Below are 13,421 nucleotides of genomic sequence, written 5' to 3' on the forward strand. Positions count from 1 at the left end.
TCTAGCCCCCATGGTTTTTTCTACTCTCCCTCTCCCCTCCACAACCGCAGAAGGTTTTGGGAAGGAGAAGGACACCCATCGCTGCTCTTGGGCATTTCCTGGGATACTTCAAGTGCTCCAGGGTACCTGGGAACATTCAACATAGAGAGGTGGTCTTCTCAGGGAATGAAACCCCATGAGGCCAAGGAATCCACATCAAGGAGGAAAGGGCGGGATAGAAGGTGAGGAATTGTATTCCTGCTTTCCATTTTTGCCAGGGCAGGAAGGAGAGCAGGAATGGAAGGCAGCGCCGGCCACAGTCTGGGAATGTGATGCTGCCCCAAATGCTAGGCGCTGCATTGGAGAGTCAACCCGCACTCAAGCCGAATCCTAAGGCAAAGGCGTGGCCTAGGAGGAATGTTAGACGGTCCAAACCACGGTTAAAGGCTGAAATTACGCCCAAGAGCGGGAGCAAGGACCACGTTTTGTCGCTGAAGGGTAGGAGTACGGATGTAGACCCTTGAAACTGAACTGTTGAAAAATCACAGTCGCCTCTCACCAGCGCAGTGAGAGTTCGCACGCAGGAGAGGCGCTTCTGGAGCTTCCGTGACGCTGGCGGAACAGGGTGGCTCTTACTCACTCTTAGTCACCAGAATCATCTGAGAAACCACGCCAGCCTCATGTCCATATCACAGTGGCACCAGGAGGCCAGAGCAGTCCCACCAGCAGTGAAGAGGATCACATTTTTCTGTAGATCTGCCAAGTGTAAATTCTGTGAAAATCAGCTAACGTTGCTTCGGTCTTGTATCTACCTTCTAATCAACCCGGACCGGCTGTGAGCCTGAACAGTTTGCTGCTGGGTACTTACCCTGGGATAAATTCTGGCTCCACTGGCGCCAGAATTTGTACGAAATTCAAGAAACAGAACCTCAGATTGATCCCCGTGCATAACTCTGAACCTTTATTTGGCCAGGTTTCATCTTTCAAGACTCCTGAAGTCATCAATTTCTGATCAAGAATGTGGTATATTTTCTGTCTATTGCCGTAGTTACTTATTTTTATCTTTGCCAGAGCACATATACTGTATTAAAATGGTCTACTTAAATTTTTTATTCCCTGTACACTTCTTTGCAAGACTCTATACACTAACATGTATCTTGAATAGAATACACCTGTAATTTATTTCTCACCGGCTCTTCCAATGGTTGCTACGCGTCAGGCCCTATGTTGTGGTCTTGGTATATAGTGATGAGAAAACCCAGTCATAGCCTCTGACCTCCTGACGCTATCTTATTAGAGAGGGAAGCAACTTTAAATAACGATAACAACAATCTACATTTATAAACTGCCAAATGATATTAGGGGAAAATACAAATAGTGAATGGTATTATTCAGCAAATAATTTATTAAACCTACCTTATTATCTTTCTAGGAATGCAGTTTGAGAAAGTCGCAAGACTATGCAATATGTTGTTTACAGAGCACTAGTGATCATCAATAAAAAGAAAGAACTCCTACTCTTCCACTGCAGGTGGGGATGTAGCTCAGTGGTAGAGCGCATGCTTTGCATGCATTAGGCCCCGGGTTCGATCCCTGGCATCTCCACTTTGTCATGCTTTGACTTCCTCCCATTTTTAAAGTTAGATGAATGCACTACCAGTCACACTTCAGTGTTCAGAATCTGGTTTACTTTGTTATAAAGTGTAACTTAACATTTAATTGTTCAATGACTACTAGTGAGTTTGAGTATCACTTCACATCTTTGTTAGCCCCCTGCATCTCCTTTTGTAAATTCCTGTTTATATCCTTCCCCCCAACTCATTATTTGACTTCTTATCTTTGTTTTTTTGGTTTGAATAGTTGGGTTAAAGCTCAGGAGCATATAACCATCCTGCAGAGAAGTGTGCCAGGACTTAAGCAATTATGTAAACATATTATTCAACTGTACTGAATACAGTGCCCACCCAGATTCACCATGAAGGAAAGACTTATTGCCTCAGTAACCTGCAGGGCCTTCAGGGGTTGCCTTAGCTACAGAGGGCTGCGTGCCCAAAGACATACCCTTTTCAAGGCAGTCCATATCGAATAACTGAAGGAACAGTAAGACGGTCCCAAAGAGACTGAGGAGGAGTTTTAGCTTCAGAATTTCCCATGGTGTTTGCTGAGTCTGCCAGGATTGCATCCCAGCTTGACATCTTCCTGTTCTCAGCCTTGTGTCCACTCCCTGCTTTCCATACTTGTGGATCCTAAAGATACTCCTTAATAAACAACCTGCACATTCAAGTCCACCATCAGGTCTGCTTCACAGAGAATCTAATCTGTGACACCAAGTCACTATCCTCCTATGAATATGGAAAATTGTAAGAAAATTCTTACACATATCTGCACAGGGACATGTGGGAAGATTTTCATTGCGACTTTCATCATATTTAAAGGAATTTGGAGGCAATCTAGTGCCTATCTTTGAAGGAATGGAAAAGTACAATGTGATTGAGGTGTAGAGAAAAAAGTATTTTCCTTCTCTAACAATCAATAAAACATAAAAGACTACACCTCTGTCACCTACATGTGTGTGGGTTTCCCCCCTACTGATGAGAACACTGATCACTTCTCCACCTGGTGACCTATATTTCAATTCAATTCTGACATTATTTACCTGGAGTTAACTATGTTTATATGTTCCTTTTTTATACCACTTCCCCTTTCTTGTCTCAGGCTCCTCCCACAATATACAATAATTTGAATGTGTTTAATATGTCATATTATTTATGTTTTCTTGTAAAATATTGCTTTGTGAATATATTTTTATTTTTTCTACATTCAACCATTTATATGAATTAGTATATTTCTTTCCCTTTAAAATAAACATGGTGTTTTGCCATGTGTATATCTTATTCATTGTTTCTAATGAATGCATGGTATGTCATGGATCTACCACTATAATATTGTGATATAATAAAATATAATAATGAAGTAAGATATATACCCTTAGTTCCTGCAGAGCTGATGAAACCTCTGTAGATGGGACCCTAGGAGAATTTTTCTCAGGTTGGAGATTGGTTGCCAAGGGAACCAGCCATCTGATTAGAATCTTGGAACTTTCAGGTTCACTCCCTAGTTTCCAGGGAGTCCAACAAGGATCTGAATATTGAATTGGTCAAAAATATCTTATGATTTAATCAATGATGCCTGCAAAATAAAGGTTTAAAAATTCCTAAATGGCAGAGTTCAGAGGACCTCTAGATTACCACACATATGGAGAAGTGGAGGTGGATAACAAGAGAGGATGTGGAAATTCTGTGCCCCTCCCAATCCCTTGTTCTATGCATCTCTTACCTCTAGCTGTTCATCTCTATCCTTTGAACATCCTTTATGTAATAAATAGATAAATGTAAAGTGTTTCCCTGTGTTCTGTGACCCACTCTAGCAAATTAATTGAACCTGAGAAGTGTGTCATGGGAACACCCAATCTGTAGCTGGTTGGCCAGAAGTACAGGTCACAACTTGAGACTGGCAACTGACATCTGAAGTGGGAAACAGTCTTGTGGGACTGGGCCTTCTCCCGTGGCTACTCTAACCTACTCTTTAATTATATTAATTTCATCCATAAATTAATGTTAACTTATAATCATAAATGTTTTTAACACCATCACAATAATATCACAACACATGAACAAAACTTCCTTAATCTGATGGTCTTGTTTAATTGTTTCATTTATCATTTTATTTGAATCAAGATTCAACCATGTCATGTTTGTCTGTCATTGTCCTTACACATCACTTAACCTGTATCAGTTTCACCCTTTTCTTTTTTCCCATGCCATTTGTTTTTTGAGGTTCAGCTTGTCCAGGAAAATTTTCCATTTTCTGGATTTGGCTGATTGCATCCTGATGGTGTTATTAAATATATTCCTGTATTTCCAACATATTCCATAAATAGATGGTTCCATCTGTTTGATTATGTGAAGAGTTAGTTTTTTAACAAATATTTCACTGTTAATTCTGGGTTTGTTCAATTTTACTTAATCAAGGGACACATCGTGTGTGGCTACCTTCTCTTTCAACCATGTGAAATTTCACCTAAAGGTGATGTCAGGCTTTTTCATGTTTAAATGCTTTAGCTAAAACCTCCATTACAATGGTAAGCAGTCATAAAGATAACAGATATCATTATCTTGTTATGAAAAAAATTTTAATCTTTTTGGCCACAAAATAAGGAGACTCAAATAGGTGAAACACACCATAAAAACCTACAAACAGCTAGGCACAGTGGCACATACCTATAATCCCAGCCTAGTTACCCAGGAGGCTGAAGTGGGAGGATTTCAGGTTCCAGATCATCCTGGGCAATTAAGTGGGACCCAGCTTCAAAATAAAAATTTTAAAAAGTACTGGGGATATACAGCTCAGTGGTAAGTGCTTTCTTTCACCAGGTTCTAGGCTGTAACCCCAGTACCATAAAACAGGAACAACCTCTGAGCAATATATATTACAAAGAATTTATTTTTTTGAAAAAAATTCTTACAAAAACCCTGGTGTGGTGGCAGTACACCTGTAATCCCAACTCAGCTGCTACTGGGGAGGCTAGGACAGGAGGATCACAAGTTCAAGGCTAGTTTTAGCAATTTAGCAAGATCCTCAGCAACTTAAGGGATATCTTGTCTCAAAATAAAAAGTATAAAGGAAAAAATTTTAAAAGGGGGCTGGAGATGTAGCTCAATGGTAAAGTACCCCGAGGTTCAATTCCCAGTACTAAAATCTCACAATACTTCAGATTAGCTTTGGCCTAGACAAATCAGCTTTGGTTTTTGGATTGGTTAACACATAAATGTCGAGGGATACTTATTTGTTTTGGGGAGAAGTGGTGTTTAGTTATCTCTAAACTGAGCCCCAAATAAATGTCACTTATTTCGACTGAATGAGAAGTTAAAAATAAAAAAAAAGAAAGAAAGATATTCAGACGTTTTGGTCTGTCACACTCCCACTGTTATTTCAGCAAAGTGGCTGTAGTTCTGGAATCATTCAACCACCCAGTCTTATCTGTATCATTCAGTTTAGGCTTGGGACGCACCCCTTATTGGGTTGGGATTACTGCATTGTCTTTCTTATGTCTTCTACTCCACAGTAATAACAGGACTATTGCTTATATATACATCCATTTGAGAAAATGTAACCTATGAAGTGGTCAGAAGCTCAGAAGAAATAAATAATAAGGTTTTGTTTTGGTTTTTTGTTTGTTAGTTTTTTCTTGTACACTTACAGGGTGTTCTTTGTTCCAAGAACTCTCAAGATTAATAATTTAAAAAGTGAATGACACTAAGGATGTATTATTTTAACTTTTCCCCTTTCTGCTCTCCAGCAATATTGTTAGTATGGAAATCAAAGAAAGCAGGCCAACAATTAATTTGCAAACTATGTTACATTGGGTCCAGGACATCATTGGGTACCACAATGAAAGATAGGAAGTTATGAAAGAAAACAAGCTTAATACGAGAAATGAACTTGGCATACTGATCAACAGAAATAAAAGTAAGGTCCTCTGAGCTGAGATTCAGCCTCTCAAAGCTCATGGAGGCGCTGGGAATTGAACCCAGGACCTCGTGCACGCTAAGCACACGCTCTACCACTGAGCTACGCCCCCAGCAGCGAAAACTGCAGGATATCTTTTATAATTTATAATCTCTGCCTCTAAAAGATTTGATAAATTGAGGAGGAAATGTGAAAATAAACTCTCCCATTTATGAATAGCTGAGCTGATTCCTATACAGCTGCTTCTGAAGAAAGCAACAAAATGAGATCCCAAAGGAATGAGACTGAAAGGGGACAAAGTTGTTATTTCTTCCTGTCCAGCCTTAAGGCCTCTAGAGAGGTAACTGTGCAGGAAGGGAACCCACTGAGACCGCTCAGGTGCGGAAGGGAAGGAGGGCTGAGTGCAAAGGAGTCCCCGCGCCCAGCACTATTCATCTCGGAACAAAGACTCTCAAATCATCTCTGGATCCAGAAGCTACAGTGTATACTTAACATTTCGTGGTGATAGCAGGGGATGTCCCTACAAGCTGAAGATGTCCCGGATCAATCACTGGATAAACTGGAAACTTGAAGCCTAGCGAGAGACATCACATTTCGCCCCAAGCTGCCTTTACTTGCCGCAAAAACCTGGCGATCGGTTGCTAAACCAACGTGTGTGGGCGGGTTGGGAAAGGGGTGTTAAAAGTGATTATCTGGGCTGGGGTTGTAGCTCAGTGGAAGAGCGCTTCCCCAGCACGTGTGAGGCACTGGGCTCCATTCTCAGCACCGCATAATAATAAAGGTCCGTTGACAACCAAAGAAAAATATTTTTTAAAAATGTGACTATCCGATGATCAGATTAAGGCAGGGCTGACTTCTATTTCTTGGCAACCAGTCCTTAGAGAACCCGCGAGCTGTGAAGAATTACTGGTTCCTTAGATTTTTGGGGGGAAATGCTTTCCATATTTTAAAGAGCAAGCTTGGTCTGCCTAAATTCACAGCCGTTGACTTTGGTGCACTTCGAGGGAAATCTCTTATTCTCTCTCTTTGAAACAATTTCAAACTTACTAAAAAGTCAAAAAATAAAAAACCGTACAAATATATTAATATATTAAATTTAGCTATTGTTAGAATTTTACCCCATTTGCTTTATCATTTATTTGCTCTCTCTCCCCGCACAATACTATTTATAAACTTTTGTAAATGTAACTTTGATACCATAGCCATATTTAATCTATACTCAGCATTCCACGTTTACCAATTAACCTGATTTTCTCCTCAAGTGCTGGATCTAGACTAGGATCTGGTATTGCATTTAATTGTCAAGTCTTTCTGATTTTCCTTAATCTAGAACATACCTTTGTCTTTTATGACATTGAGATGTCTTTTGAAAATATTGTTTTTATTTGATGTTTTTAATATAATATAATTTTAAGTTTGATATTTTCTTAAAATTAGGCTCAGGTTATGCCTTCCCCACTGAAATACTCTGTGTAAATAATGTTGTGTGCTTTTTGCAGTATAATAGCTGAAAACAGGGGAAATCCATCTGTCCCTCATAGGTGGGGTTAATTTTGATCACTGCTATATGAGGAGAAAATTTAAGATTGCAAATATCCTGCTCCTCATAATTTCAACCTAGATTTAACATCACTGTCCAAACCAATCTTTATTTATGATGGTTAATCTTCCAACCTCAGCTCTCTTAGTAGGTTGGCATGTTGCTCAAAGCATGAATTTCATTATCTTTTTTGTATATTTCTTCATTTATCAATTTATCATTTGTATGGGTTCCTATTTTTAATAGTTTATGATTGATTTCTATACTTAATTATTTTGGTGCTCAAGTAGTCTTATATTTGACCAATGTCCCTTCAAAGCAGTGCTTATGTATTTGAAATGCCCCCATTATTTCTTGTATACTTCTTTATTTTTCTTTACTTTCTCCTAGGCTGTGTCTATTGTCATGTCCAGTAAGTAAACAACTAACATGCAGTCTCCTACATGCACACATAGATGAGGGTAATCAAGGTGAGAATTGGGATTGGGAATTATTTTTCCCCAGCTGATTTCTCCCCTGGCCTGATACATCCCTTTCAAACCAAGTAAGAGTGAGGGCAAGTGAGTTTTTTTTGTTTTTTGTTTTTTTTTTTTCCTCCACAAACATAAATACAGCCAGCCCTTCATATCCATGGTTCTGTATCCATGGAATCAACAGTGTATTAAAAATATTTTGGAGGAAAATTGTGTCTAGATGTGGGAGAAAAAATATGCTGCTTTTTAATAACGGACTTGAGCATCCATGGATTTTGCTCTTCATGGTGCTCCTGGAGATAATACCCCTCAGTTATCAAGGAACAAAAGTTTGTACTCAACGAATAGTAGAAAATTGTGATCTGAACTTATTTTAGTGCTTTTACTTTTAGTGGATATTTACTTATGATGGTTAATCTTCTAACCCTTTTCTCCCTTTCTTTTCTTTCTCTTTTGTCTCCTTCTAGAAAAGACAAAATAATGAAGAATGATCCTCTTAAAATACTCTCAAAACCAGATGCTAGGGCTGGGGTCGTAGCTCAGTGGTAAAGTGCACGTGTGAGGCACTGGGTTTGATCTTCGGCACCACATAAAAATAAATAAATAAAATAAAGGTATTGTGTCCATCTAGAACTAAAAGAAGAAAAAAAATGCTACCCCCTCATCTTGCAGCTCCCACCATCAGGACCACTATCGATAGGTCCCGATTTCATTCCACACTCTGCACAGAATAATGTTCTATAGAATATGCTTATTCCCCTTTGCAAATTATACTCATTTTAAATTCTTCACCCAGTAAGTTTAAAAAAGGTTTTAAGGAGACACAAAAGAGAACTCAGGAGCAAAAGGGATCTCTTTTCCTTGCCTAGAGCTGTGCTGAGCAATTTTACTTTATGGTTGAGAACTCCAGTAAAACAAAATGGTAGACATTTCTTTGCAGCAAACACCATATAGGTTTTGCAATAGAGAACATTGGCCTGGGGCAAAAAGGGAAGCAGTGTTTTATACTTGTTTATACATACTGAAGTTTGCCACATTTGGAGTTGAAATGGCCTTGGAGACTTAGCTCTCTAGATTGGACAAAATATTTAATTTCTCAAAATCTCAGTTTCTTCACATTGAACTGTAAATAATAGTACCTATTTTCAGGATTGTTGTGAAGTTTAAAGAAGAAATGTACAAAAGTTGCTTTGCTTGGGGCCTGGCACAAAGTGTCTTTATTATTCAATGGCTACTATTATTTTTGTTGTTTGTATTAAATTGGGGCTTCCTAACTTGGAGGAATCCATAAATATTTTTTTGATTGGCACATCTTTCCCATCTCAGAAACTCTTAAATGTCTGGCTACAGGGATCTCTGACAGTGGAGGGAGAACCACAGGGAAATAAATGGTCCTTTTCTAAAATGAGTCCTCTTGTAGAAAAAAATGTTCTTTGAATACTTTTCCTTTACAAGTGCTAACCAGATAACAAACTCACCGCTCCTAATTGATTTTGATATGAGAAATTCTTTGTGAAAAAAAACAAATAAAAGCTTCTTTTAACCTATAAAAGGAGGTAAAAATTACTTTCTACTGATAGGAAAAAGTAGGAAGGAAGAAGATATGAGAATGGAAAAACAATACTCAGAAAGGATTGAAAATCAAAACTAGCGGTGATGCTTAACCTAGATATTCTGGGGTTTTTTCAACATATATGAATTATATTTAAAATTAGAAGAGATAAATAAGAGGGCTCCTATAGTTTGGATCTTGATTATACTCCGAAGGCGCACGTGTTTTAACACTTGATCTTCAGTTTGTGATGATACTGGGAGGTAGTGGAACCTTTGAAAAGTGAGTTGTGGTAGGAGGTCCTTAGGGAATTGGGACATGGCCTGGAAGGGGATTGTGGAACCCCAGACTTTTCCTCTTCTTCTCTTTACTTCCCAGCCATTAAGTGAGCAGTTTTGCTGTCTTGTTTCGGGGCCACAGACCCGAAACAAGGTCAATTGATTATGGACTGAAACCTCCAGAACATTGATCATCTCAGGTATTGTGTTCTAGTGACAGATAGTTGACTGACAATAGGGCTTAGAACCAGATTTAAGACTTTAAAAACATACATTGTACCTTTTCACCATAAGCATCAATATAGAGTTTCCCCTAAGAATCTTGGGGAGAATTTCAATAAGAGATAAACCTAGGACTTACATTACTGGGTACAAAAATATTCATACCTTGGTAAGTGAAATAATAGCCCCCAAAGAGATCCGGGTGCTAATCCCTGGGACATGTGGTAGAAGAGTGATGATGTAATTAAGTCAATGATTTTGTAAGGCCCCCCAAAAGGAGACCCCAACTCTGTCCCATGGATCGACGGCAACCCCTAAAAGATAGAGACGGTTGGCAAGTCACCGGAGAAGTCCTCTTTATTACAAGATGAGGCTTACATATATACTCTTGGGGCTTCCGGGTTAAGGGAGAAAGTGACCTGTGGGTTTCTGATTGGTCCGGCTTGCCGCCGGCGGGAAAATAGGTGGCGGGAAGCCGAGACTTATGGGAAGAAGAAGCCGCTCAGGGGCCATCTTTGGTGTGGATCGGACTGCATATGGAATCTTACAACCCCAATCAACCGCAGGAGGCGTCACTTGGTGCAAACCGCAAGAGGTGTTTATTCCAGCGTGCTGGGACCCAACTCATGACTCACGCAGGAGTCCAGGAGTCGAGTCCCTAGCAGAAAATCTTGTAGGTTTATAAAGGCAGAAACCACACATCGGGAGGGGTCGCACATGAAAGGGAAAAGGGGGACAAAGCTGCCGGGAAATTTCAAAGGGGGTCTGGGTTTGCTGATAACATACAACGTGTTTCACAATGTTTTACAACAGGGCGTAGATTCTGGTCAATAGTTTCTGGTAATCCTACTGTTTGAGCACTATCTGGCTATCTGGCTCAATTTACCCTTTTACTCCCTGTTTGGGGGCTGATTCCTGGAACAGCTTTAAGGGCTTTGTTCCCGTCACTGGGAGGGAGACTTTAGGGAGTTGAGATAAAACAGACAGCTTAAAAAAATGTCCATTCTTTCAATTTTGAGATAGGAAAATGATATTAACCAGATGTGCCCTAAATATAATCACATGTGTCTTCATAGGAGGGAAGTAGAGCAGAAGACAATGTGTGAACTAAAGCAAGATGCTACACTGCTGACTTTGATGATGGAGAAAACAACCACAAATGAGGAATGCAATCAATGCAGCTCTAAGAACTGGAAAAACCAAAGAAGCAGATTCTTCCCTATGCTTCTGGAGGGAGTGTGTCCACAGCAATACCTAGATTTTTGTTTCATGAGATTGTTTTTGGATTTCTGATCTTTAAAACTATAAGAGAATAAATACAAATAGTTTTAAGCCTCCAAGCTTGTATTAATTTGTTATAGCAGCCATATGAAACTAGTATACATACTTCATTGCACTAAGTATGGCAACATTGCATTCCAGTACAGTTGCAATCATTTCTGTTTTGCCAGCAGTGCGTATAAGTTAAATTTCCCAACATCTTTAATTTTATTTTTTCTTACTTCTAGTGAGATTCAACATATCTTCAAATTGTAAGCTATTTAGATATCCCTTCTCTGAGTTTTTCTTTCTTTTGTGTTTCCTTATTTTTCTGATGATATTTTTAGATTATTGTTTGTTTGCTACTTCTTTTGCGAGGGGTCTTTTTATGTAGCCTATATTAATTTCTTGTAAGTTTTAGTTGTTGCAAAAATCTCTATGCTTACCATTGTCCTAATTTCATCTCCAATGTTTTTTGTTGAGTGAAAACTGTTATGATTTGAACGTGTCCCTCCCAAAATTCATGTGCTGGAAACTTAATCCTCTAATTCATATGTTAACGAATTTGAAGGTGGGGCCTTTGAGAGGTAATTAGTACTAAAGGAAAGCATGAGAGTGGAACTGCCATGATACATTAGTGATTATTATTAGTGATTATCAGAAATCTGAGCTAGCAGCCTGTTCTGTCTCTCCTTGTGATGTCCTTCACCACATTATAGTATAGATAGAAGCCCTCATTAGATGCCAAACCCAGTCTCCAGATCCATGAGTCAAATAAATTTATTTTCTTTATAAATTACCTGTCTAAGGTACTTTATTAGCAACAGAAATGAACTAAGACAAAACCCATCACCTTTCATGACAAGAGTATGCATTTTCAGGAGCTGGAGTTGTATCTCAGTGGTAGAGCACTTGCCTAGCACCTGTGAGGCACTGGGTTTGATACTCAGCACCACATAAAAATAAATAAAGACATTGTGTCCACATACAACTAAAAAAATTTTTTAAAGTATGCATTTTCAGTCATTTGTTCTTTTAGTTCTTATTTTTTTAATTTTTTTACCAGTTATGACTGACTAGAAGCTTTAGTGGAACTTCCTACTCCCCAGCAATTAGTTTCTAGATAGTACACTTGGTGTAACATATCTGGTCTCATAAAGGGTAAGAGAATTCATTAGATGTCACTCAAAACAAAATAATATATGGGTTCTATAGTGATTTGGGAATACATGGAGCTAAGGTCAGGGTGGTCAAGAGCCAAAGTTATAGATGTGGCAACCCAGCTGAATTCCTGGGAACTGGAGCAGATGGGAGCAAAAAATGGAGGAACTCAACTTTGACCAGCAGAGGAGCAGGTTTAGCCTGAATCCAGATGCTAACGGAAATACCACTATGAGCACAAATATTTAATATCATAATAGCAGATGAGGCACAGGACCTGAGCCTGATGCTCTTGTAATAGCCCAAAACCTGTAGTGAAACAGAAATGGTTCATGGTCAACTTTGTCCTAGAGCTTTCAGCAGGGGCTAAAATAAATCCTTTCTGAAAAAACCCTTCCCCAAGTTAAGCCTGCAAGATTCCCTCATACTAAAACCACAAAATAAAGTCCACAATAAAGATAAATACAGATATAAGAAAATAAACTACTACATGTGAGAATCGACACACAAAAAATCATGTTTAGATGCAAAGACCTGCAGATATTTAAGATACAAAATATAGAAGCACTATGAAAAAAATATATAGTAAATTAGGGATATGATTACAAGCACAGTATGCAAGAAGAGTGAGTAGAATTATGTGAAAATTTAGTCTTAAGAAATAAACCTCAAAAGTAAAGATAAAATAGTTAATTTAAAAAATTAACTATGAAATAGCATATTAGTGCCAGGTGAAAAAAAAATTACTAAACTGAAAGATAAAACTAAAACATTGATCCAGAATATAGCAAAAATTATTTAAAAACATGGAACATGTGAAATAAGTTGAAATAGATGAATAGGACTATAAATTATTTGTATATTCTCCCATCAGGTTCTGTTTCCCTAATCCCGGAGTGTGAACCACCCTGGCAACCTGTTTTGACCAATGGGACATAGAGGAGTGATATTGTACTATTTATTTCCAAGCACAGATCTCAACCTTGTGGTTTTAACAATAATCTTGGTACACCATCATTATGTAAAAAAGTCAGCAATTCTGCTGGGGAGATCACATGGAGCAAAAAAAGATGAATCTTAGGAAATAGCCTCTGTCAACTGTCAGATATATGACCGAGGCCCAGGAATAGTCAGTCCTAGCTGATCTCCAACTTACTACATATGAATCAGTAAACCCAGTTAACTTCACAAGAAGAGATGATACATTTCAGCTGAACTCTGCCCAGATTGCCAAAGCCATAGATTTATGAGCAAATAAATGGTTGTTGCTTTAAGTCTACTGAGTTTTGAGGTACTTTGTTACACAGCCACAAAAGCTGCTAAAAGAACTTAATAGAAATAGAAGATCAGGAGTTGGGGTTGTAGCTCAGTGGTAGAGCGCTCACACATGGGAGGCACTGGTTTCGATCTTTAGCACCACATAAAAA

The 13,421-nt window shown here is 38.6% G+C and overlaps 1 pseudogene across 1 annotated transcript in view; it reads right to left on the reverse strand.

Annotated features, from left to right (window-relative positions):
• Nucleotides 1–346: 346 nt before the first annotated feature.
• Nucleotides 347–13,421, reverse strand: part of LOC306665781 (KH domain-containing, RNA-binding, signal transduction-associated protein 1-like) — a 32,678-nt pseudogene continuing 19,603 nt past the window's right edge. Inside the window, exon 4 of the transcript in view lies at nucleotides 347–591. The product of the transcript in view is annotated as a KH domain-containing, RNA-binding, signal transduction-associated protein 1-like (transcript). The remainder of the gene's footprint in view (nucleotides 592–13,421) is intronic.

Source organism: Sciurus vulgaris, assembly GCF_902686455.1.
Source record: "Sciurus vulgaris genome assembly, chromosome: 7".
Classification (NCBI taxonomy): Eukaryota; Metazoa; Chordata; class Mammalia; order Rodentia; family Sciuridae; genus Sciurus; species Sciurus vulgaris.